A 27,813-nucleotide genomic window follows, 5' to 3' on the forward strand; every position below is an offset into this window, starting at 1 on the left:
ATCGGAGCTGCGGGCGGAGGGACGGTAGCAGCCATGGTAGCAGCTAGCTGTTGTACCGTGGCGGCCATCTGTTGCATCTGGGAGGTAAGGTAAACCAGCGTTTGTCCCTGGGTTGAGGTTGCCTGGTGGGTCTCGGTAGCTAAGGTAGCTATCGTGACCTCCTGTCTTTGGATGTCATCCTCAACCCTTTCAAAGCGGTCTCTAGGAGACCCGGTGTTTGCTTGGTCCATTTCTGGCCAGATCGTTCTGTCACAAACGAGCTGAGGACCAAAATGCAGAACACGGGAAACCAGGGATAGTCGGTAACCAGCTTTATTGATGGCAATAGGCTGGTAGGAGACAAAACGGCAGATAGTAGGCAAAGGGCTGGTCGGGGACAGGCGAGGGTTCCAGGAGAAAGCAGGACGGGAGTCGCAGGTACAGAACGGGTCAGGGAGCAGGCGAGGCAGGCTGGTCAGGGACAGGCAGGGTCGAAACCGGGAGAGCAATCTGAAGGGTAATGCGGGAAAGACTGGCATGCTGCAAAGTACGATCTGGCACTGAGGTGAAAGTGAAGTGGGCCTAAATACTAATGGAGCTGATGGGTGTAACAGAGTGAGAGAGACACAGGGTGTGACTACCAGGTGACTAAGGAAAGTTAATGCAGAAAATAGGTGAGTGAGAAAGCAAACTGTGACACTAAGATAGTCCTTCACATATCATCATTTTCAGGTTTTTTTGGTTCAAATTTCAAACTATATATTATTTAGGTTTAAGTTTCATTATGTCTATCCTTTTATTTACTTTCAAGAACATAACATTATTTCAAGTGTGAACAAAATGTTTTATATTCCTCAATTTGTTGTATGGAGGGAGAAGTGAACAAGGGAATATTAAGCATTAAGAATAACAAACCTGAGTGTAAAAAGGTAAAATATTCTGAAGTACCTGAAGTTTTTCCTACAGAACAGCCCCATTCACATTGCTTTGTTACCCTTAAAATGGGGCTAAATTGGGCTTTGCAATAAAAAACACGAATATTTAAGCTTCATACCAAACCTGTGAATTTCCTCTGGTGGCCACATGTTATACAGGTGACACTTCATTCGGAAGTACGATGGTGTTCCTGCAACTGAAAGACATCAAAGTCAATGAACGTCCAATTGGCAGCAAATGGAGAACCGTGTCTGTTAGAAGCGATTCTGACAGGCTTTGGGAAAAAATAATTACCTTTCTGCTTTCGCATGTTATCAAATGAGTGCAGATGAGTAATATGTTATGCATTCATGCTCTGCAGAGCTGAAATCTACCACCTCTCATTGTGAAATTATTGAAGTGAAATATTCATGTTTTAAAAAATCATAACGAGGTTAGAATCCTCCCACATTGACTGGTGCATTTTCTCAAAGAAGGCTTAGTATTCTGAAAAACCCCTCTTGTTTATTGTTTGCAGTCTTCACACTTCCTCCACACATCGCCCACCAAACAGAACAGACTCCGTATTGCATACTGCCCCCCCCGCTGGGCTTCCTCACATGACCTGTCTCACAGAGGAGGTGAAAGAAGTACTTAGATCTCTTTATGAATTAAAAGTATCAATACTAAATTGCAAAAATGTGTGGTTACCAGTAAAAGTCCTGCACTCAAAATCTCAATTAAGTAAAAGTACAAAAGCATTTGCAGCTAAATATATCTAAGTAAAAGTACTAATCAGTACCCATTTAACTGCCCATATCATTTTAACTCCTTATGTTTATATATTTATTTTATTCTATATACATATTTTGTATCTCCTTTTCATTCTTAGATGGAACAACTCTTCACAAAACCCTATTCCCCCTGGAATAAATTATTCTGATTCTGATATATATTGGACTGCTGGATTATGATTATCGATGCATTAAAGCGTTCATCACAGCTGGTAAAAGTGGAGCTTATTTTAATGACGTTATAGACAGCTGTTGGATATCTTGACCTATAATCAAGTTCAATGTTTATTTTTTAGTTGATTTACGTTTTGTATTAGCTAATAATCTCGATTTGTAAATAAGTGAAGCAGTCAGATACATACAGTAAGTACATCTTCCTCAAAATGTTACTTAAATTCAGTTCTTGAGTAAATGAAGATGGGGATTTTTGAGCATTTCCCTCGCAGTGCCATGTCAACGTTTAATCCAAGAATCCACCAAATGCTCTCGGAGAGGGAATGAATGGAGGTTGAGTAAGAAGTTTTGGGAAGTGATTTTGGGGACTGAAGGGTGGAAAGTGAATAATTTATGCTCTCAATTGCCTCAAAAGCTACCATTTGTCCTTGAGCAAAGCACTTAATCCCAAATCGCTACTTGCGCTGCAGCTCAGAGTCTGGTGGAGAGATTATCATTGTACAGGGCGGCTCCCAGGTGGGTGAGAGGGAATGTGACACAAGGGTGAACCATAAAAAGGAGTGAAAATTATGTTAGCCTACATTTTAGGTGAGAAGTAAATGGAAACTGAGGCATTCGTTTACATTGTAGCACATGTGAAAAAAACATATTTTTTTGATTTGGACAAAAACAGCAAATTCACTGAACTCTTAAAATTCTTAAATCTAAAGATGAAAGTCTATAACTGCAGTGAACAAACAAATACATAAATGTTGACAATATTGTTTCAAATGTAAATCATTCCGAGCATATACTTGCACACTGGGGGTGTGGGGTTGCATGTTCTATAACTATAACATCACTTTATAACTGTGTGATTGGTTATAATATATATTATTAATTATGATTATGCATTTTCAAACAGTTTTAAAGAGTTACAAACAATTCTCCATTTATTCCTCTCATAGTAGAAAAAGTCTATGAAATAGTATTAGTCAATAATGGGAAACAAACATTGACAACCTCTTAAAATATTTGAATCTGCAGGTCAAATTCTACGACAGTAGAAAATAAACAAATACTGATTTTGCTTTTAAACCAAGAATGAAATCACAAAAAACTCATATCATTTCACAAAAACAATCGTTTTTGAAAAAGGAATTTGTGCACGGAGGAGTTTCTTCTTGGTCTCAAACAGTGCCAAGGGCTTGTGTTTTCAGTGATCCCTGTGCAGAGTGTATTTCAAGGCCACTCACCCCCCCCAAAGTCAGTGTGGCCCTGCAGAAGACCCTCAGTGACCTCTGACCCCTGACTATATCCGTGATCTGAATGGTCTGTCAGTGGAACAGAAAGCAGCAGCAAGTTGGACTTTTCCACTGCATGAATGCACACTTGTACACGTTTTCATTTAACATATTTGGTTGGTATTTTGGGAGCAAAGGAAATGTACTTATTGTTCCTCGAACAACTCTGATGTAAGTGGCCAATTGTTGGAAATATGGGCTTTAATGATGTCTGCCATCACTCAAACATACTATTGGAATATTCAACAGCAAAGTATTTTCTGATGCAATGTAACTGTGCAGTGATACTGTTGGCGGGTGTAGAAAGAAAATAGTTCCTACATGAAATGGCACAGTCTGACAGATTATCTTTACTAATCAGGTCATGATTTCTATTAATATATTAATGAGATGCAGACAACACTGATATCTCCAACACCCACTCCTCCATAATAATCAACTCTAATAAATAGCACTACAAATAAGGGGAAATATATGTATTTTTGATATTGGGGTGAACCGTCCCTTTATGCTTGTGATTGAATTTGCCCCAAAAATCCCCTATCATTATCAATTTGGGTGTCAGTTGCCTAGCGACAGTGTTCTCACTGTTTACCATTTTAAAAATCATATGTGTCTTGTACTTGAATTTCCAAAGAAATAGAACCTTAAATATTCCATTTGAAGGCAGCCTGTGATCTGAAGAGTGCTGCTGGCTACCTGCACATCTACACACATCTACACATACTGTATATACCACCTTATTCACATGATGGACTCACATTTGAAGTAAATACAACAACTAGAGGTTATTCTTCTTCATTTTCAGTATGTATTTATGTGTATAGAAGGTTTTTACTCAGACTTTTTACAAGTAAAAAGGTGTGGGCTATCTAACACATTATGTGCCAAACCATTTATTGGCTGCACAGTACCTCATCTCGCCTTCATCCTCAAGTTGCCAGAAAGTCAGTTGAGACTTCAGGAAGTAAATGTTCGCCAGCCAAGAAAAAGTCTGGCAGACATCTTGTAAAAAAGAAATGTTTTAGTTAAAAAAATTGTGTATGTATGGGTCAGTTATAGTTTCCTTGGAACAGACACAGATGTTTCCACTTGTTTTCCAGCTAGGGCTAGGCAATATGGAGAAATTCAATCATCCCAATATTTGTGACCAATAATAACTTCGATATGGCTGCAATATTGTAAAGTTGATCATTGGCGCTTTCAAAAAAGAATTACTGAATGTGACTTTCATAAATAATCATCAGTAATATGGATATTATCAATATTTGGGTAATGGTATATAATAGGACAGTCTGTGAAGTTCAGAACATTATATGATTTTATTACAGCCTTCAAAGCAGGAAAAGACAACCCCAAAAGGTAGATTAATCCCAGGAGATATAATATTTTTAAATAATAAGAGTGTAAACTTATTATCCAACTGTCGGCAAGTAAACTTAAAAGCATAATACCTCCTAAACTACCTATTTTAGAGCCATTCCTCCTCTTTCTCACTTTATCCAACTGGTTTCATTTGATCAACATCCCCCCCTCCCCCTTGTGTGGATTTAAACTGCATTTAAAGCAGAGCCTCAGCCCGAGGAGATGACAAGTGCACATTTTAAGTGGCAAACAACTGGTGGGATCCAGGCTACAATCTAAATGAGAATTTCAGAGTGGGAAGAATAATGAGACAGTTTACTTTTATTGCATCCTCAATGAGAAAAGTATTGACCCACCTTGTATTCCTGTGGCGTTGTATCTGCAGCACAATAACAGGATGGCGGCAAATAGCACGCTCATCTGGAGGGGGGAAAAAAGGAAAGCAATTTACTGACTGAAAATGTGAACCGTTCTTTCCTCTCAAATCATTAAGGTGAAGTGCAGTTGTAATTGCTGTTTAAGGAAAATAATCTGTACACCCAGCAGCTCACAAAAGAGCCCAATATTTGATCTACTGGCTGTTTGGTTTATACAAAAGAAATAAAAAGGGCACTTATTACTTGCAACGATTCAACCGTGTGGGGGAGGGACAGATGCTCCCGTCCGCCGATCCCTCTCCTATTCTTTTTATTTTAGCCACAAGTGGATCTGCAGCTTATGTTTGAGCAGCAAATGATCTCTCCAAGTAAGGCCAAAGATAAAGCAAATAAGTCCTTCAGTTTTCTGCTGAGAGGAGCTGAAGAAAAGACCTTCTGTCATACTTTTCCTCGTGAGAGATATCGGCTATAATCTTGGCTACACTCTGGTTCCTCGATTGTCTGCCGCTGCTGACCACTGCAGGAGACTAAAGCCTATACGAAGAGCTATTTACCCAACTGCACACACGCTGAATTAGTTTTGAGGATGCTACTCAAAATCCACCGTACTGTACCCGAGCCGAGCGTGGGCTTTTAAACCTCTGCGTCAAAGGTATGCATTCGTAAATGTGGAAGCTGATCCACAGTTAATGGCAGGGATATTTGCATCCATTTTAGGATTGCATTGTATCCCTCAGAGGAGTCACTTAGGGCTATGGGGAAATAAAAACTCCCCATTGATTACACAGCATCAGACTAAAATAATAGAAGGATTATGCACAATTCTTTGTGAGAGCTTTTAAGTAAATATGTGGGGAATTTCTTTGAGATCGAGCAGCTTTCACTGCCCACTCCATAAACCACTGCAACTGCACGAGACAATGGAGCTCGTCAGTTTGCAGACGGTTGGTTTGTTATTCCCCTTTGAAAGATAATGGCACTGAGAATGGAACGATAACAGAGAAAAGACCAATTTCAATCATTGCTGACTTCTTTCGGTTTAATCCAATTGAATTGTCTTTATCAGTCCGTGAGTGGAATTTTGCTTGCAGAAAATAAACATGCATAACGAATCACCTCTTCCTCGAATATTTAGATAGATATGGAGCAAAATTGCACAAAGCATTTCAAACAATTCCATGTTTTTTTCACAGCTATATGAGGAATTGCCATGAAACATGCTAGAAAGTTCTGCAAATTGTAATTATTTGTATTTATGTGCATGCCTTTTTGTTTTATAATGTTCTATTGTTTTCGTCTCTTTGCTGTAACAATGTCATTTCCCCTCTGTGAGACGAATAAAGGAATTCTGAAGTTACTGTGACTCTGTTTCTGAAGCACAATGTGGAGCGCTCATCAAAGGAAGCACACCACGCACTGTTTACTGCGGCACTTTAAGGAGATTTCCTCTTTGCCCACTAACGTCCCACTCTCAGCTCGGTGCCCTTTCTGTGTTTCTACTTGCTGACACGTGACTTCCAAAATACACCGTCAGTGCTCATCTGCTACCCAGAGGGACATTGATCTCAGGTCAGTGAGTTTGGGCAGCCATTGAAAGACTTTAACAACTCTCCAATGACCTTTTCTAGAGAAATTATGCATGAACTTCCTCCAAATGACATCATGAGTGTTAGCTATTTAGTTAGGCACTAACCAGAGACCTGTTGAATCGGGGAGAATGAGAGAGAGTAAAGTGTTTTTCCTTCATCATGACCAAACCCATGATTAGTTTTTTTCTGCTTTTCCTCAACATCTCATTGCAGTTGAGCAAACTTTGTTGCAAAGTGTTTTATTTCAGAAGTCAAGCATGACTATTTTTATTTTGATGGCATTTTCCAGTTTTCTGAAGCTGAAGCAAAACAAAAGCAAATCAGTGAGATATATATGTTATGAGACTGTGGAAAAAAAGGAGCATTTTGCTTTTTAGTTACAGTAGATTAAATATACTAACTTAAAGAAAAAAATCATGTATTTTTCCAAAGCTATCTGTCCTTTTTTGACAGTCTTGCAATGACGAAGACCAAGCAAATTGGTTTGAAGCCAAAGAAAAGAGAAAGAGACTTCTGGTTTTACTTTGTCACTTTCCAAGTTTAGAATTGTTTTATTATATTTATTTTAGCTGCACAACAAAACACCGGGTTGATTGATTGCCTTTTTAGATAATCAAGAACATCGATTTAACATTGAGTGACTGTTGGTGAAGTTTTTCTTCAGAAAAAGGAAAACAATTGTGTTAATACACAAAACATCAATACAATAAAAGGTAGTCATAATGAAAAAATGCTTTTTTACTTAGATGTTTTAATTACCCTTTCCATGCCTTTTTCAAATCTGTATCCAATAATCCTTGTAGGTTCAGTCTAATACATGACTTATCATCTGCAACCAAAAGCATTCATCAGATTAAAACATAAAAAGAGAAAGAAATCCATAATACATGATGTGTGATGTTGCTAAACATGATTAAACTTCACTTGTAATTGTGTTTTGCATATTATACTCGCTGTTTAAAGCACTCCTTTCTCATACTAACATTAGCATTTTAATTTAAAATTTCTCACTGGAAAAGTGGTTATTTTGAGAATGCTGCTGTTAACAGCTTGCATAATGCATGGGGGAGAGAAAGGGCTCAGCGGCCTGTCACCAAATATCTGGATTGTGCTTGCAGTTGTTTCACAGTGATGTGGGGGATGCTATGTAGGAGGAGTGACAACAAAAGAAAATACTACAGCGTGCCTTATTTGCTTCTTTCTTTATAAAAGATAAATCATCCTGCTGTCTGGTGGGAAAACATCTAAGAAAAAGCAAGTTTCTTCTTCTTTTACGTCATCCTTTCTAAGATTAGCTCCTATTTCTCATATCTGGTATGAGCCTCCTCTCAGGCAGGTGATGTGGTGACTCATAATGAAGTAGATGAGCGCCATTAGTCTGAGCTGTGTGAATAAAAGGAGGCTGGAGGCCTTGTGGAGGTGGACAGCTCTGTCTCAATATAAACCTGGACCCTCCAAACTGAAAGATGGTCACTTACAGCTTAACCCGAGCACGAGGAGCTACTGGAGGAAGAAACCTTCAGGGGGTTATTAGAGAAGCTTGACTGAAGTTTCTTTTGCCACAACACCTGTCCCAGGCACTTTTGCAGCTCTGAGGTTTGGTACACACACTGAGCATGGGGCAGCTGGTTCCCTCCATTAGCCTTCTTATAAATCTGGTGCTTCAGTTGGATGGCGTTGAAGCTCCTCTGGCTGGATGTGGTCCAGATGCTCGGCCCTGCTGCTGCTCTTGGTTTCCCTCCAGTGATATGAGTTTTCCCAAGCCAACCTTGGTGGAGTCCGCAGAGCTTTCGTTGCTACTCGGGCACCGGGAGGAGCTTCGGGATGCCCGCTGCCGGAGGTTCTGAGAAATAGAGCGATGGAGGTTCTTCATGGAGGAACTGGCTGCCATTGTGGACACCCAGGGGTGACGGAGAGCTTGGTCTGCGCTCAGTCGAGAAGCGGGGTCCAACGGCAGAAGGCGATGGATAAAGTCCTTGGCTAGGTTGGACACTGAGGGCCAAGGCTGTGGAAAAAGGAAAGAGAGTGATTTCCGTCAGTGTGAATATGTGCACTCGCACCACATTTCAACCTACGCACAGACACTCAGGAACCTGCTGTCCTGTCAAAGCGCCTGCTGTATCCAGACGAGGCACCTGCACACATTCAAAGACAGGATTTAATTCTAACACAAAAAGTAAAACTATGATGCCTGTGCCGTGCAGACCCAACAAGCAGAACTAACCTCAAAGGAAAGCTGAATGTCACTGGTCAAAGGGAAGCAGCAGTGTTGGCTGAAATCATTTGAAGCCTGGGAAATAAGGACAGCCCTGACATATGTGTGGGATTTGGGCACATGTTTATTCTAAGCCTGCATTAGCTTCTTAATAAAGGCACCACAGATGAGCCTCGCTGGGTTCTTTTGCTGTTTGTTTACTCAAATAGCAAATCATTCCCCTTGTCATGAGGGAAGCTGACATTCAAGAATGCTTTGAAATCTGCCATGCCATCTTTCCAGCGAGACAGAAGGCATCAGGATTATTATCATAAATCACAATTTCTTTCATTATTCATCATGATTTTGGTTCTCTGTCATGAAAACTCAATTGTGGAGGCCTGCCACAGGAAGTGATGACCTTTGAGCTTCTGTCCTATTTTAAATTAAGGAAGAACAGATGGATATTTGGTCACAACACCATGGGTTGATTACTACACATGCCTCGAAGGCTCAGGGGCTAAAAGGGTCAGATGCCCGCTGGCCTTCACCAAAAAACAGGATGTCACTCAAAGAGACACATTCCAAACAGTAAAAGACTAAAAGTAACCTCAAAGATTTCAAAGAAACTGAGAAAGACCAACAACAATTATAAAGACACAGAGAATGAATTGGTAAAAGTGAAAAACAACCCAAAAGAGACACAAAATTAACACAAGAGACACAAATCAATTAAAAAAAACCATACAAAACAAGTTGGCAAAATACAACTATGTGCAAACAGTTAATACAAAAGACAAAAATAATTGAATTACAACATCGCCCAGATTAACTACAAAAAGACTTGTGATGACAATAAAAACAGGCAAAACAGACACAGACAGCCACAAAGCAACAAAAATTACCACAAAGAGGAAAATATGTTAAGTAAGAGATGGAAATAGATCACAAAATAACTACAAATACTAACAGAATATTTAGAAAGTAATGTAAAATAACAACAATGAGACTCAAAACCCCAGAAAGATACAACCAAGAGAAGAAAACACAACAACAAAGAGGCCAAACTTCTATAAAGTATGTGTGTCTTGCTCATGTGTCTTTCCGATTGTTTTACACAATAACCTTTATCAAAAAGCATGGATGACTTCCTCTACATGATGTTTGTGTAAATGTCAGGTAATTATCAGAGACTTATCGCTTGTATCAGTTGTCTTTATCATGAACAAATATTTCCACCAATCAGCCGTGTTATGCTCCACTGTGTCTGTCTGAGGAGGATAAAAGCTAAATACAGTAAAACCTGCGTGTGCAGAATTCTCTCATTCTTCGCTCAACCTGGCACAGACTAAATCGCTCTCTTTAGGGAGGTCTCGCTCTCCATTTTAATCCTGAAATGCATTTCTCTCCCCCTTTTTTGTCTCTCGCCGAGTAATGACAATTAATCAAGCATGAAATTGACAATCGCAGGACTGATAGGAATTCAAAGAAGCAGGAACTCGCTTATTCTCACGGTGCACTGACTGGAGAGGACTGTGTGTGCGAGCACAGCGCAGAGTGCGGAGCCGAAATGCTTCTCACTCAAACTGTCTTCTCATTGTGTTGTTATTTCACACCTGAGAGGCAGGCAGAGTGACACTCGGCAGCCTGGGAAGGAGAGAAAGTGTCGATTGAGCTCCCACGACCAACAAGTCTGACTTCCCTCCTTCTCCGGTGCTGTTGGTGATTTCATGTCGCTCCTTATCTGCTGTGAAAAACCAACACACTCTCACTCCCTAAGCGTCCAGGAGCGACGTTTGGTCAGTGTGTCCGTGGCGTCCAATTGTGACGCTCCTAGGCTCCTTCAGCGTCATAAAGGGACGCAAAGCTTTCAACTGATTGCAATGTATTCCCATCTGGAAGCACGGCATTCGTTTGTGTTGGCTGCCCTTAAAGGTATTGTCATACTGATATTCTGTACACACTGTGAAGACCACTGAGACAAATGTAACATTTGTGATATTGGGCTATATAAATAAACATTGATTGATTGATTGATTGATTGATTGATTGATTGATTGATTGATTGATTGATTGAAAGGCAATGTGAGCGTCCATTCCCATTGGATAACGGAGAATTGTACACCCGGATGTAAGTATTCCCCTTACTGTCAATTGATTTTACAGTGATATCTGCACTACTCATCGACTAAAAAACACCAGATTATCCTTGTTAATTACACAACATTGATTGGTTTAAATTGTGTGCAGTGCTTTTGTATTTTTCTCCTTCGATTCGGAGAAACAAATATTTGTTCTGAGTAAAGGATGGCAGAAGACACTACACTACCCAGAATCCCCAGCTATTGTTTGGACTACACCATGTGCTCTGTTTGACAAACCCCGTGATAGTCCTCAAGCTCTGTGATTGGAGAGTGTGCTCTGAGGGTTACGCCGATTCTCGAACAGCACTTGAAATGGGATGGAACCACGGCAGACTGTCCAAAACTGGATTTGAACGGGTCCACCGCGTCCCCCCTCCCCCACCCAGAACTACACATGCTGGCTATTGTGTTTCGCAACATGTTCTCTATATGGCACGTCTCTATTGGGAGTTGTAGTTTTAAAAGACGTTTTCGTATTTCCCATAATAAGAAGTTGCCAGTATTAAACTGTGTACATCCCTGGAGGTTTAGGGGACAGGAAACACTCACATTTAAAACATATAATTAATAAATGGGTGAAAATTGCTTGTGCCCATAATGGGCAGCATTAATATATATACCCACATGCCAGCTAAGGTCAGAAGAGCTTTATTCAACAGCTGGTCTTATGTTTGTGACCCCTGTTGTTAATTGATAACATTACATTACATTACATTAATTGATAAGCCTGAAACATGCACTTGTCAAGGTTCAGAGGCACATTTTGCAAATATGGCATAGCCATCGATCAGCTTAAGATAAGATATACTTTATTGATCCCAAGTTGGAACATTTGCATCAGCATGTGTAACAGTTAAATATGCAGTGGTGTTTATTTGTAAATCATTTAGTATAATCACACAAATTCTGTGTTTTATATTTAACAATTCTGTGTTCTTTATTTATTGATTGTTCAATACCTGACAAGGCCGGAGATGAAATATCTACATAGATCTTATAAGAGTATAATACATTATGTATAATATCAGTTAAAATAAGTGCTTCAACATAGTTAACATTGCTGGAGGTATGCACACATATTGATAGATGTCTTGTAATGCACTATTGAGGAGCCTGCGACCCAAGTTTTTCATTCAATGCAGAACTACACCACAGTTGTGTAGGCCTATATGATATGTCAATAAACCTTAGAAAATCTTGAAATCTTGAAAGGGATGTGCAAAATAGTCATTATATACAGTCTTTAATTAACTATTAGTAGAGAATAACGAGTAATTAATATACTTTATAGGGATCCTATTAATATCTAATAATAAAAATAATGAAATTCAATAACATGCTTTAACCACTAGGTGTCCCTTTATATCAGCTCAGCTGTGCACCTTTATGGTGTAAATACAGCCTATCTACCAATTGGATCAAATATAAAAGTGAGCCGAATTAGTGTTGATACTGCAAGGAGACGTATTGTGTGAAAAGAAATGTAAGATGTTGTTTAATGGCTGATATATTTATGATCCACGTCACATTTTCAGTTCCTCATGTTTGTCAATCAATCAACTAGAACTACGGCAGATATGTAATATTTAATGCAGCCGATCCGTGTATTACAATGCCGTTATGTGGTGACTTTCAAAGAGAAAAGCAAGCACACTCGGAATAAAGTATTATTTTATTTTTTTAAATGTTTTCGGTCTGTTTCCGGTATTTGTTAATGACAATGTGCTGTGAGATGTGAGACTGGAATTGCACAGGGGAAAATAACGTAGGCTATCTTTAGATGCAGATTTTGTTAAACTAATATGTTTGCGCTGTGGACCAACACCATACTTTGACGGGGAAGGGGGTAGCAATAAAGATAACACCATTAAACAGTTACACAACATAACAGAAATAATATCGATAGCAGCGTCCCTAGCAACCACCTTGGTAACAATGAAAACGTCGCGATTTCCTGAAGTAATCTTCGTAATAACTAGCAAACTAAAGATCATGTACATCCACTGCACACATAATCTGAAATAACAACTCATATTTCTCGCATCAAATGACATCAAAACGCATTTTAATGGCCAAACTAACTTTAAAATAGGCATTTTCCACCGAGAATAAAACGAAGTTCGGCCATCTTTTCTTTTTCTGCAGGGAGAAATTTGAAGATCACGTGACATAGACGCCAGCCATTAGAATGAATGGTGAAAAAAACGGGGTTTGTCAAACAGAGCACATGGTGTAGTCCAAACGATAGCTGGGGATTCTGGGTAGTGTAGTGTCTTCTGCCATCCTTTACTCAGAAAAAATATTTGTTTCTCCGAATCGAAGGGGAAAAATACAAAAGCATTGCACACAATTTAAACCAATCAATGTTGTGTAATTAACAAGGATAATCTGGTGTTTTTTAGTCGATGAGTAGTGCAGATATCACTGTAAAATCAATCGACAGTAAGAGGAATACTTACTTCCGGGTGTACAATTCTCCGTTATCCAATGGAAATGGACGCTCACATTGCCTTTAAGGGCAGCCGACACAAACGAATGCCGTGCTTTCATGAGCATCAAATCCCGACGCAGATGGGAATACATTGCAATCAGTTGATAGCTATTTGCGTCCCTTTATGACGCTGAAGGAGCCTAGGAGCGTCACAATTGGACGCCACGGACACTGACCAAACGTCACTCCTGGACGCTTAGGGAGTGAGAGTGTGTTGAAAACACATGTGATGGCAGCCGGGGGTAACTGCCTTCTGTTCGAGACGGGGTGGAATGTAACCAAGTAGTTATTTTGCCATTGTTGTGCTTTATTTGAGTTATTCTTATGCTACTTCATACTTTTACTCCACTATGTTTGAGAGGTAAACATGGTTCTCTTTACTCCACTACATGTTATATCAGATACTAGTCACTTTTTATACATGAAAAGAAATGATATGCTTAAATTATATGTTAGTCCACTCTGTAAGTCTCATAAATTGGCTCCCTGTTGAGAAACTGCAACATTTGCAGGTGAGAAAAAAACAGGAAGATACAATAACTATAGTAATATATTACTCTAAATTCTGCGTTATGACTATACTTTTGATACTTTAAAGGTGGGGTAGGTAATTTTGGAGAAACCAGCTTGAGTGCGCTCTAATTTGAAAATACACAATAAGAAATCTGCTACTTCCTTACAGAGCCCCTCCTCCAACACACACGAACGTGCACATGACCAATGAAGGCAAGAGATACATTTGTGCACAGATGGAAGGCTGACAGGCAGGTAGGCCATCCAGTTATTTTAGCTGGGCCGGTGTAGGCATAGATGTATAAAGTTTATAAACATTAGATGAGTCACCCGCGCTGCTGGCCAATGGAGACCGACGTTGCCACTTGGCCGCCATCTTGCTACAGGCAGTGCTCTCATTCATAACATTATGGTTTACTATTTAAATAACCATAGCTTGCTCAATTTTCAACCAATTTTCAAACGGTTTGGTTTTTTATAAACATCAAAGATGTAGTTATGATACTGCATACTTATAATCATGGACTTTCATATGAAAATAACATTAATCAGATAAAGCAATAGCTACACACACACGCACACGCACACACACACACACACACACACACACACACACACACACACACACACACACACACACACACACACACACACACACACACACACACACACACACACACACACACACACACACACACACACACACACACACACACACACACACACACACACACACACACACACACACACACCCTGGGTACATTTCCCCCACTGGTGCAACAGCCCCTGAAGACTTGTAGAGCAGACTCACACTGATGTGTTTACTCAACAGTGGGAGGGTGGGGGAGTCAGGGATGGATAGCAAGGTATTTATTATTACATATTTGCCGGTGTATATATTTCCATTTATTTTATTATATTGTTAATATTTTTTTAAATTATAAATAAATTATAAAATTAAAATACATTTATATTTTATATATAAAAATCGGTCTCATGTTACCACTCTGTAAGCCAAGAGTTGTTAATTTAGCAATGCCTTAGCTTGAAGAACAGGGACACAACTAATGACAATAGCACATGTTGGTATATTATTTAGATATTCACACCTTTATCAGAAGAACCAAACCAACATAAAATGTGCTCACAGACAGGCCAGTTCTGTCTAATTTATCACAATTACTTTTGACATGAGATCTTCATATCATCCTAGTTTTGTATTTAGTTTCTAGATTTGTAAACAAATCCAGAACCTTTGAAATATGTTATTGAAAAAAGACCAAGAATAATATAAACTGTACCATGTGTCCTTTTGTGTCCTTCTGTAGTCCATTTGTGGTTTGTCTCACCCCGGCTGATATATCACAAAATCCACTGTTTAAATTGTTCCCTATATTGCCCCTATGCCCCTGTAAGGTGTCCTTGGGTGTTATGAAAGGCGGCCCCCCAACATAAATGTACTATTATTATTAAGAAGAACAACTTCACTTCCACTTGGAAGAAATCATGTGTAGCTTAAGTTATATTGAAAAGAAAGAGCAGTTCTGCCTCTCCCACTGGTGTAAAGTTGCTGGGTGAACTTTGTAATACTAGGACTGCAGTCGGATAGTTTAAAAATCAGCTCCCAAGTTCTAACCCTATCGTCTATTCCTTGACCTCGGAGTGAAACGTCACGGGGTTAAGGGATAGTGGATAGGAGAATTCAAAAGGACTTAGGAGAAGAGACTGTGGTGCTTTAGAGAATCCGAATGCACTTTCACTATCCGACGTGTTTATGATGCGCCAGCGGACGCCATTAATGTGCGTCTGCTGAACTACAACTGCACATACAATCAAGAGTATAGCTGAAACTGTTCCTGTATATTTCATGTGTTTCTGTGTACCTGTGTGAAGTTAGCTTTGAGGACTTCTTGACAGAAAATTGTCTTATGGTTTAGCCAACAAACATATTTCCAGTATTGGTTATTTATAGCAAACTTGAAGGCTATCTCCTCCCATGTGCTTGCCTTACACAACAAATATGCATCATTGTTTAAAAAAATAAAGGAAAGCCACAATATCAATCAATCAATCAATCAATCAATCAATCAATCAATCAATCAATCAATCAATCAATCAATCAATCAATCAATCAATGTTTATTTATATAGCCCAATATCACAAATGTTACATTTGTCTCAGTGGTCTTCACAGTGTGTACAGAATATCAGTATGACAATACGACACCCTCTGTCCTTAGACCCTCACATCGTACAAGGAAAAACTTCCGAAGAAAACCCAGTTTAAAGGGGAAAATGGGAGAAACCTCAGGGAGAGCCACAGAGGAGGGATCCCTCTCCCAGGACGGACAGACGTGCAATAGATGCCGTGTGTACATTGAAAAGACAATATTGATGTATTTTAACCTTTTACTATTTACACCTCTCCTCCTCCTACAGGAGAGGATCAACACCTACGCCAACCTCAACCACCATGTCCCTGTGGTACAGATCTATATGGATCAGTCCAAAGATCTTAGATTTGACTACCGCCTGTCGAGGGAATCCATCGAGGCCCTGATGACCCTTTTCAGGAGGGAGAAGACCCATGGCTGGGTTCTGCATGTGGAGGTCCTCCTGGTGGTCTACTGGCTGGCACATGGGTTGTCCTATTCGGTTGTCTCCAGGGTTTTTGATGTGCCCAAGACCACAGTTTTCGATATTGTCCACAGGATTTGTGAGGCAATATTATGTCTGTTGGAGAAGGTCATCCATTTCCCCACACAGGCACAGTGTGCTGAAGTTGGCAATGGCTTTCATCGCCTTGCCAACAGCCCAGCCTTCAGACACTGTGTGTGAGCTATAGATGATAGCATTGCTCCACAACATCTGCCTCACTGCTGGAGACATCCTGGAGCCAACTGAGGGAGAGGATCCAGTGCTGCTACCTCCACAGGGACCTGTGCAGAGGGATGAACATGCTGGTCAGCACTATAGGGACAGACTGGCAGCACACGTCTCAGCCCCACATGAGCGTTCTCCACACCTAAATGAACATGATTATTTCCTTATATAGTAAGTATATTAATGGCTTTCTTACATCATTCATTTTTTTTAATATGCAATCATTCCCCATGAATACATGTTACTAATGCACGTTATGTGTCTCTTGTGGTGCAGGTTGCCATGCTTGGATTGTTGCTACTCCTGCTGCAGCATGTTCCAGTTGGAAGCAACTAAGCTCCATCTTTTTCATTGATGTTCACCCCGTTATATTGAATTTTTGTCATGTTTATTTGTACATACGACATCTATTGCACGTCTGTCCGTCCTGGGAGAGGGATCCCTGCTCTGTTGCTCTCCCTGAGGTTTCTTCCATGTTTTCTCCCTGTTAAAAGGTACACATTAGAAAGCTCCCTGAGGCAAGTTTTTGGTTGTTAAATAAACATTTGGCTGATATATTTCACTGGATTGGGTCTGTCATCTTGCATGTAGTGTTATCATTACAAAACAGTCATTATTTGGCATTTATAGCACAAATATTGTTGAAAGTAACTGTTGTATTGTATTTGAAACAGCTGCTATGACATGTGGTGCTTTTGTGTAATTTTCCCTTTTATGTAAAGTGCTTGTTTATTGAAGCACTGTTTGAGTGTTATCCAAATCATCAACTTAAACATTTATTTATTTGTATTTTTCACAAGCTCTGACATGATAAGAAGAATACGCTCATTCTGCTCATTGAGCGCTTTCAGAAGTCTCTCATTCTGTTGCATCACTGGCCTCGTCCTTCTCTGCCTGCTTTTTTAGGAAGGCCAACACGCTGCTTCTCCGCCTTGGCCTTTTTGTTGGTGGTTGGGAGCTGGTGGAGGGCACGGGAAACTTGGGCAGGCCCTTCTCCAGCAGAGGTGGATGCCTCAGCAGCAGAGGTGGATGCCTCAGCAGCAGAGGTGGAGGCCTCAGCAGCAGAGATGGAGGCCTCAGCAGCAGTCCGGCCATGGCTTGACAACGGGCATGAGGCAACTAGGGTGGGAGGCTGGACTGATGGCCTTCCCCCAATTGCCTCATGCATAGCCTCAAACCATGGCCAGGTAGCTGCTGAGGCTTCTCCCCCGTCTGTTCCTGTCCCAGTTGGGGGATTCTTTAACTCCTATTGACAACACAGATAACAGACTGTTAGTTAAAGGGCAGTGAGGCGCAACATCACATTACATCACATTGCATTTAGCTGACGCTTTTATCCAAAGCGACTTACAATAAGTGCATTCGACCAAGAAGATAGAAACTTGAAGAAAACAGAATCATATAAGTACATCATGTTTCATAGAGCCAAAACATTTCAAGTGCTACTCAACTGGCTTTAGATAAGCCAGTCCTTTATTAGTATATAAGTGCTTAGTTTGTATATAAGTGCACACCAAATGAAAAATTGTACTAATTCTAAATGTGTAATTGCTTATGCCTTAAATGTTAACAAGTGTAAACAACTAAGCGAATTCACATTTTAATATAGGAGGCTGGGGTCGCCAGTTTAAGTCTGTAGCATAATATCTACAAACAATAACCCACCACAGTGCCCAGCCATGTGATTTGCTGTACCTTGTATTTTGTTTTCAAGTTGTCCCTTTTCTTTGACGTCTGTGGACCAGTCACCTGGCCCTCCAGACCCATCTCTTTAACAACCTGCCTTTAGTTACAAATTATCTTAATTCACCATGCACATTTATTAAAACATTTTATCAGACAAATATATGTACTTACTCCCAGCCTGATTTGGCAGCATTTCTTTTGCCACTGAACTTGTGCTCCAGCTTAACCCTTGCACTAATTAAGGCAAGGGTTTCAGCATCTGTGACTGAAATAAATACATCATATTAGGCTTGCATGGTACAACGCAGGAAACGAAGAATTAAATAGCCTAATGCAAACTGAGCATAAAGGTTTTAGTACGATGTTAACTTTACCTGGATAATTTCACAACAGTCATTTCATATAAGCATGTTGCCAAGTTATGGCTTAAGAATGTAAAAGCTTAAGAGAGCAGCGGTAACTTACATGATCTTCGTTTGTCTGCCATGATCGGTTGTTTCCGTGAACGACCGAATATTCCCTCGCCTTAAATGGCACGGCTGCAAGGCATTGTGGGGCAGCATTTTCTCCTCTCCTTTCGGATAGGGAGGTCCAGTGGTTCCTAAGCTAAAGGAGGTTATAAAGGAAGTTTGAAACCTCCTTTCCTATCATTCTAGAGAATTCGAACGGCACTTATCATGGCTGCCACTGAGGGACTTCCGGGTCATTTCACTCCTTTAGGAAGGTTCCTAAGCTAAATGGACTATTCGACTTCGGCCCTGGTCTCACTCACAGCCTCTTGTTATTAGCCAGCTAATAAATACAACCACATACACAAAGAAAAGCTGCAATTTCAACACGTCCAAGCATCCTGTATCATAGCCATGCTAATAATGTTTATAATAAACCAAACTGTTTGTAAATCAGTCAAGATTTCAGCGAGTTAAGAGTATTTTTGTGCAGATCACTCACCTTACAACAGCTACCATAACGCGAATCGGAGTAACTGTTGACTGTAGCAAGATGGCGGCCGGTCAGCTACGCTGGAAAATCTCCCATGAGCCATCTAGTGTTTATATATATCTATGGGTGTAGGTACCATATCTGCTCGGGGTACCATATCTGCTCGGGTGTATTTCCGTCGCATCCGTCATATCGAGCATTCCATGGAATATAACAAAAAGTGTATCTCGAGCTGGTTTCTCAAACTTACCTACCCCACCTTTAAGTACTAAAAGTAGTAGAAAAAACTTTATGTTATGTTGGGATTCTAGCATTTGCAGACCATGTACATAAATAAACCATAACACACTACAGGAAAGAGAAAATAAAGCATAAAAGGGCCTCTTAAATTAGAAATGGAAGTAATATGAAATCCCTTTTTATACTTTAATCTTGATACTAATATTTTGTATTATTACTTTTAACCAATATTATTTCTACTGAGTACTTATTCCCCCTCTGCTGGAAGATGGTGAAGCATTTACTCAGTGGGAATAATGCAGGAAAAAACAAGTTTACTCTCCTCCTGCTTTCAACATGGTGCACCTAAAGGAGAAGAGACATAACTGTGTTTCCTGGAACGTAGCCACCTGCAGGAAGTTTATCTCTCTGCCTTATTTCAAACATTTCTCACGTCAAAATACACAAAGGCTTGTTTTTGCAGCAGAGGGTGAGAGCCGGTGTTATACATCACTGTTGAGCTAGACCAAGAGAAGGGAGAGGGGGGGGAGTGCAGATATGGCATAAGCAAGGGGAAAACTACTGGGCTTAGCAACATCTTGTTAGAGTGAATGAGAAGCTGAATTTGTTTGCGGCGTGCTACATCTTTCCCCGACAGAGCAGTAATTGCAACAAATGAAGAAAACGCTAGAAGGTTGGATTAAGCTAATGTGATCACGAGTTTGAGAAATGAACTACTTCACCCGCCTCACAATTTACTCAGATCTGATTCACTTGGCAGCATTTCCTGAGAAACAAAGCCAAGTTTAAATATGCCTCGTCACAATGGGTCCAAATGGGAAACACTGCTACTTCAGGTGAAAGCCTTTTATAACGGAATTTGGTAATCAGGATACAAACAAAGGTAACTGTATTGCATTTAGTAAAAAAAGAAAATGGACTACTATGAGAATTACAATCCATTTGGATATACTGAACGATATAACGAAGAAACGCTTTGAGACAATAGCTTATAGCTTCATTTACAGTTCATTTTCATGGCTAAAATAATGTTTTCATTACATCGCTTTTCTAGGAGAAAAAGGGAAAAAACATTACACTTTGTTACAACATGTGACTTCCAGCTGAGTCAAAATCTAATTTGAAGAAGCATTTTTTTCCCTTTTTTTTTAATGTATGATTTGTTTAACAAAACACTGTGAATACTAGATAATAAGGTATGTATTTTCTCTTGTCTCTATTTGCATTGTATTTGATAGTGAGGTAATACAGAGGTAACAGTAAATAATCAGAATATTCCTCTTTTAGTAGTAACCCTCCCCCTCCCCTGTTTAACACACTGTGGCCATGCAGAGGCTGGATGTGTTCAAATGGTGCCCAGAAGGGGGCAGGCTGGGCTTACAATTACCCAGACTGCACTGCTGCTGAGTTATGCTTGGCTTCGACCTGGAGTCTTTAATAACACACGGCAGAATGCAGAGGAGGTTACCTGCTGGCTGCTTTTCTGGCCTGAGCTGATGCACAGATTTGTGCTTTACTGCCACGACATGAGCACACATGCACATAACCCCCCCCCCCCCCCCCCCCCCTCCCACTCTCACACACCTCAGATGAGATGCCCTTATTCTGAGCGAGGGAAATGCTTCGTGCTACGTGCGGGGAGCGGATTGAGTGATAAGGTGTGAAAAGCCCCCGAGGCTACAGGCGCTCTTCCTCTGTCCTCTCCTTTCTCTTTTCCACACCCTGCTATCCATCCCTGACTCCCCCACCCTCCCACTGTTGAGTAAACACATCAGTGTGAGTCTGCTCTACAAGTCTTCAGGGGCTGTTGCACCAGTGGGGGAAATGTACCCAGGGCGTGTGTGTGTGTGTGTGTGTGTGTGTGTGTGTGTGTGTGTGTGTGTGTGTGTGTGTGTGTGTGTGTGTGTGTGTGTGTGTGTGTGTGTGTGTGTGTGTGTGTGTGTGTGTGTGTGTGTGTGTGTGTGTGTGTGTGTGTGTGTGTGTGTAGGGGCTGCCGGGGATACAGAGGGACCTGTTTCATGGGCAGGTGCCAGGGCCCATTTGCATTTCTTAGTGAGTCTTACCCCCTTTTTAATGCTGAACCCCCCCCCCACCCACACACACACACACACACACACACACACACACACACACACACACACACACACACACACACACACACACACACACACACACACACACACACACACACACACGCACACACACACACACACACACACACACACACACACACACACACAGCGCTATTTTGTTTTGATAAACACACCAAGGTTACTGATACTTTTGTAAGATTGTTTGCTTGTAATTGCAGCCCCTGAGTATTAATTTGTATAATAAAGAACAATAGTTACTTTCTTTTTATGTCCATCTGGAAAAATGATACCTGCAGTTATTCCTTTTTTACACTTCTGTTGCTCGCTGCATGTTTATGGATGACAGTATTCTACAATCTGCTATTGATGGACCACAAACACATGCTCAAAATAACTGTGCCAGCTATAGATATATATAAGCCTCTACACACCTGCACTGCAAGCTTCAAATCACCTATGCATAGTGCTTGATGCGTGTCCGAATAGAGAAAAGATATTTAAAAAAAAAAAAGTTTTATGTTCATGACACAGACTTTGAACTAAGATGAAAACAATACTGCGTTTTCCATTTTTGCAAGAACACCCTGAATGCCTCAAGTATGGGTTAACCCTAAAAACATCTCCCACACACTCCCCCCTCCTGCCTGAAACGCTTCGATTGTATCCCTTGACGACTTCTGTATCATAATGACATCACTATGCAATTTGAAGCTTATATTGGCTAGTGCTCCAACTAGTGCTGCGTACCGGTACGCCGAACCGGTACTGGACTTGTAAAAAGTTTCGGTTCAAGTCCGGTTAAAACCGGAACGTCAGGAACCGGTACTTGGACTCGCAAAAAAACTAGCACTTACGTATATTCTGGTGTCTGTGGTTATTTAAACATTCCCTGATAAACGTTATTCAGCGTCAATAAATGAGTGCTAATCCCAGTGTGCTCAGTGTACAACATCACATGTCATTTCACCTTCGATTTACGGTTTGAAAACGTAGAATTTCGCCACATGCTAATGCTAACCGGAAGTGAAGAATTTTCAGAATAAAAGTTTTAAGTTAATAGTGTGAACTTTCGGTTTTTTCAGAATAAAAGTGATTTAAATTAGTGTTTTTAATTCAAAATTACGCCATATCAACATTGATTTTAATTTCTAACAGTATGTATTGTAGAGTTGTAGAAAATACATGGTGCACAGACAGTACAGTACACTCTGACTGTACAGTCACTAGAGTGTAGCCTATACTGTATATTAGGTGTGTAACAGTGTGATGCGTATAGTCTACTCTACACTCTACCTTTCAGCAACGTTTTAGGGATTTAGGCTCAGTCAGCTCAGGGACTGTTTGGTTACTTTAGTTTGGTAAATGAAATAAATGTTTGAACTTTGTAGTAGTTCACTGTAGTTGCTGTCATAAGTCATTTGTAGACTAAGTGGCACATTTGTACTTTGTAGAGAAATGTAGACACAAGTTGCAAGGGAGCACAATAAACCTGATGAGTTTGAATTTGAGTTGATTATGAGTTAATTTTCAATTGATAATTAGCTCACAATAAGTTCACTTTAGTTACTCACACAACTTGACACAAGCCATGGGTTCAGGTCCGGACTTATAAGTCCGGACCTGAACCTGAACCTCTGGACTTGAGTCCGGACCTGAACCTGAATGTGAGTCCAGGTACGCAGCACTAGCTCCAACACATTGTACACAATATAAAAAGGGGTTTGACATTTCCATCTCTAAGCGTTTGACCAATCTCAACAGAGCCGGCCAGCTAACCAATCAGAGCAGACTGGGCTCTGGGTTCGGACAGAGGGTGAAAAGAGGTGCTGCAGCACAGGCAGTATGAACAAATAAATAAAGTGCTTTTTGAACATTAAAGCATGGAGACATGTCACAGGAAAGCCTAACCCTTAGCTCACATTAGCAGCAAACTGACAAAGCATACATTTAAAAACAGATGGATAGATGTACCCTGCTTCTTATGCATTGCGTGTTTGGCTCCAGCGGCTCATGATCATGACCTGTTTTATTGTATGTTTCATCATTTCAAAAGCTCCCTTGACACTTTGACTGTCATTGCTCATGTGAGCTCTATTCTGGTCCGTAGACCTGTTTCACGGACTCCATTTCGATATGTCACAGTTGGAAAAGCACGGGTATCGGTAATCAAATTAATGATGGATGAATTTCGCTTTTTTTTTTCTTCATTTAGCTGCCTTTGTTTCAGGGTCCTGGTACGGTGCTCATTGGCACGACTTAAAGAGAACAAGAACAGAGCCATTGGTAATAATATTAGTGCCCACTGCTCTGTGCCTTTCTTACTATGACAGTTCAAAATGTCTGCTGTGAAAAAGGTCCATTGTATTGACATCCAATTAAGTTGACAAGCGTCATCTTGAGCCAAAAAGCCATCACATCTATGAAAGGAGGTCCCTGTTTCTCTTTGTTGAGCTGGTGGACAGCTCGTTTCAGATTAAACTCTTCAAGTCAAGTTTAATATGAGATGGGAATTGCTCAGCTCGTTGAAACTGTTCTCATCCCGAAGAGAAGCACCCTTCTGAGTGACATGAAGAACCCTTCTGAAGACGGAGGCCCACATTTTGTGCATACTTGTGAACCTTCATCACACATTACAGCATTATTAACGCTGTGTGTGTGTGTGTGTGTGTGTGTGTGTGTGTGTGTGTGTGTGTGTGTGTGTGTGTGTGTGTGTGTGTGTGTGTGTGTGTGTGTGTGTGGTGTGTGTGTGTGTGTGTGTGTGTGTGTGTGTGTGTGTGTGTGTGTGTGTGTGTGTGTGTGTGTGTGTGTGTGTGTGTGTGTCTGGGTTGTCAGTCTATCAGAGAGGATGGACACTTGCACATGACGGAGAATAAGTGTCTCTTGTCAACATGGAAATGTGATTGATGGCTCTTCCCATCAAGCCCTGCACTGCTACTCAGCCATGTGATGTCTTCATAATGTCATGATGTGAATTCACACATTGACTTCTTTACTGCATCTCAGTGTACTGTAAGATGCTATATGTGAGGTCCTACGAAATATGTTTTTTAAGCTCTGCTCCCATGGACACATATGAGCCGTGTCGAAAGCCACCATGAGAAACGTGAAATAATCCCTTGAATAAACTCAAGGATTTTCCACTATTGTTGGGTTGTTGGTCAGTGCAGCGGTAAACACATGGATAATAGTCCAGGACCTATATGTAAGGGAGCCTCTTGTATGCCAGACTAAAATGTCAGGCTGCATCCCTGAGAATCGGGCCCGGCTTAAAGCCCAGTGAATAATCCAGCCTTGGGTGTAATCAGTGTGAAAGAACAAGCTCTGAGTCGCCGGCGAGTTAAAAATACCCACTTCAGTTGTATGATGAAGGAAAGGGAATAATAAAAAAAAACATGCCAGGCCGCAGTTCTCCCATTTCCGAAAGCAAACCCTAGCCGGCCACATCAGGCCTGCCAGACATTCTCATCCGGCCCGCACGGCGGGGGTGACTGTGGCGTAAAAAAGTTACATGCTTTGTGATGACGCCTGAGATTGTACTCTTTTGCAACAGCGACCGTTTCATTGCAGATAAGGCAAACAGGTGTAGCCTTATTGAACGATGGCATGATGAATGCGTATTTATCTGCCCATTCCTCATTAAAACTGCGGTTTTCCACGTCAACTTTACGCTTGAGGCTCTTTGACAGTGACATTTTTGCGTGCCTGGCAAACAATTTTCTTATATCCTGCAACCGTTTCCCACCAATCAGGACACGGTATTAATAAAAAAGTTGTCTCCTTTCCCTGCCAATCAGGACTGCTGTTTTATTAGCCCGGATGCAGGCTTATAAAAAAATATATATATATTAATCAATTATATATATATATATATATAATTTATTATGATTTATATATAAATATATATATATAAAAATCTCTGGCCCATGAAAGTGTCTCTTGGATTAATTTTGGCTCTTGGACAAATGTAGTTGGTGACCTCTGGTCTAAGGTCAAAATGGAAATGCCAGATGGATGATTTACTTAAAAGGCTGAGATACACCCGGTGCAGAACTGGAAATAAAAAACGAAATAGTCTTATCCATAAGCACAAATAATTACAACCAGCCAAAGAAATACAATTTCTTCTAGTTAACTAAATAATCTTTAATACCATCAAAATTATTGGAAAATGTCATATATATATATATATAAACTAAAATACTCAATAACAGGTAAAGTAAACTTACATCTCCATAGAAGCTGTATTTCCCTCTCACGATGGACCTGTAGAGGCGCGTCCGGCTGTCATCTTCAAACGGCATGGACCCACTCAGCACGATGTAGGCGATCACCCCCAGGGCCCACATGTCCACAGCACAGGAGTAGGGTCTACTTAGCAACACCTCAGGGGCCATGTACTCAGGGGTCCCACAGGTGGTTCTGAGGGACCAAGTTTCTGCTCCTGAGTGATCTCCGGATGAGACCTCGGACCCTGCGCCGCCAAAAGTGGCCAGTCCAAAGTCTGTGACGAGCAGCCTGGAGTCAGCCCCTGGATGGTAGTACAGCAGGTTCTCAGGCTTCAGGTCTCTGTGGGTGATGCCCAGATTGTGGAGGTACGCCACCCCAGCCAGCACCATCCTGAGGGCCTGGGTGGCGTCCCTCTCCGTGAAGTGACCCCTGCTGACCACGCGGTCCAGTAGCTCGCCCCCTGTGGCCAGCTCCAGCACCATGTAGACCCTCTGCGGGAACTGAAACACCTCCATCAGCTGGATCACGTGAGAGTGGCTCACCCGCTGCAGCACCGCCAGCTCCGAGGCGCACACTTCGCGGCCCTCGGGGCCCTCCACCTCCATCATTTTAATGGCGAAGGGCTGGCGAGTCGCCCTGTGCTCCACGCGCACAACGCGGCTGAAGCTCCCCCGACCGATCAGAGCCTTGATATCGTATCTGACAGGACAAGAGGGGAAAGATGAGTCATTACAGCATTAGTATCTCATGATACATGTTACTCAGCGCTGAATGTCCCTCACTGAAGATGCAGCTGTGATGTATGGGGATATATCTGCATGTTGTACAGTGAAGTCGATGAGACAAATTCATATAAGAATACACTATGATTTAGATCCCCAACAAGGCAATATATAAGCCTCCACTAATCAGATGTAGAGGGATATGTGCACTGACATCAGTTTCCGAGCTTTAATTGTCTCCGCTCTCTCATCTGACAACAGGAAGCCAGTCTTCAGGTATAATAAGGCCTCTCAAATGAAAACTGTTACTGCTAATAAATTGTGTTGCATGAAGGTTGGCGTTGGCAGGCTGAGTTAATGAAAGAAGCCAGTGACATTAGCAGTCTTTCATGAGCACTGTGAATGCCTTTAATAAGTCACTTCACCTTGTGTCGTGCTGTGAAAGATCATTTTTTTAATGAAAAATTGTCTTCTCACAGGGCTGAGATAGTAGTACTTGTTTACAGTGCAGCATTTATATCTTTCAAATGAGAAATAAGAGACTAAGAAGCAGGTCAATTGTCGAGTATGATTAAAAAGATCTTCAAAATATTAGTATTATTTATTTGTTTTTTGGCAGAATAGTTTAACATTATTGATGTTGGCAAATAATATAATTTAATGCCAGTTGCACTACAAAAACAAAATGTGTCATATTGCAATGTTCAGGTCTCCCTTGGAAAAGAGATCAATGATCTCAATGGGATTTTATCTGTATAAATAAAGGTTTGAAATTAAATGAAATGAAGGATTACTTCAATAATAGGGTTGTCAAAAAGTAGATCCGCTCACCTTGCTGTCACACGTGGATCAAACTTGTCCTTATACTTTGCGACTCTTGCCTGCTGTCGTCCCTCTCTGAGTATCTGCTGCTGTCCGCTTGATGCAGGTTGGAGATTTTTAGCACCGGTGTAAAACCATGGAGCTCTTCTCTTCTTTGCATGCTTGTTCGATTCATCATCACCGTGAGCTTTACTAAAGGCCACGAGAGACTGCACCACACTTACATAGCCCTTCTTGGATGCCTCAGGCAGCACCTTAGTGTTCCCACAGCCCATCACTCGATGATCAAGCCATGCAGGGAACAGAAAACATCTCCTGTAAGCTGAATGTAGCTCAGAAATAAGAAGAGTCCACACTGCATCAGGTATTCTTTCATGCAGG

At 40.9% G+C, this 27,813-nt stretch overlaps 1 pseudogene; it reads right to left on the bottom strand.

Annotated features, from left to right (window-relative positions):
• Positions 1-8,123: 8,123 nt before the first annotated feature.
• LOC117465578 (serine/threonine-protein kinase H1-like) lies at positions 8,124-27,707 on the bottom strand (annotated as a pseudogene).
• Between the last annotated feature and the right edge of the window lie 106 nt (positions 27,708-27,813).

Source organism: Pseudochaenichthys georgianus, chromosome 20 (genome assembly GCF_902827115.2).
Source record: "Pseudochaenichthys georgianus chromosome 20, fPseGeo1.2, whole genome shotgun sequence".
NCBI classification, from domain to species: Eukaryota; Metazoa; Chordata; class Actinopteri; order Perciformes; family Channichthyidae; genus Pseudochaenichthys; species Pseudochaenichthys georgianus.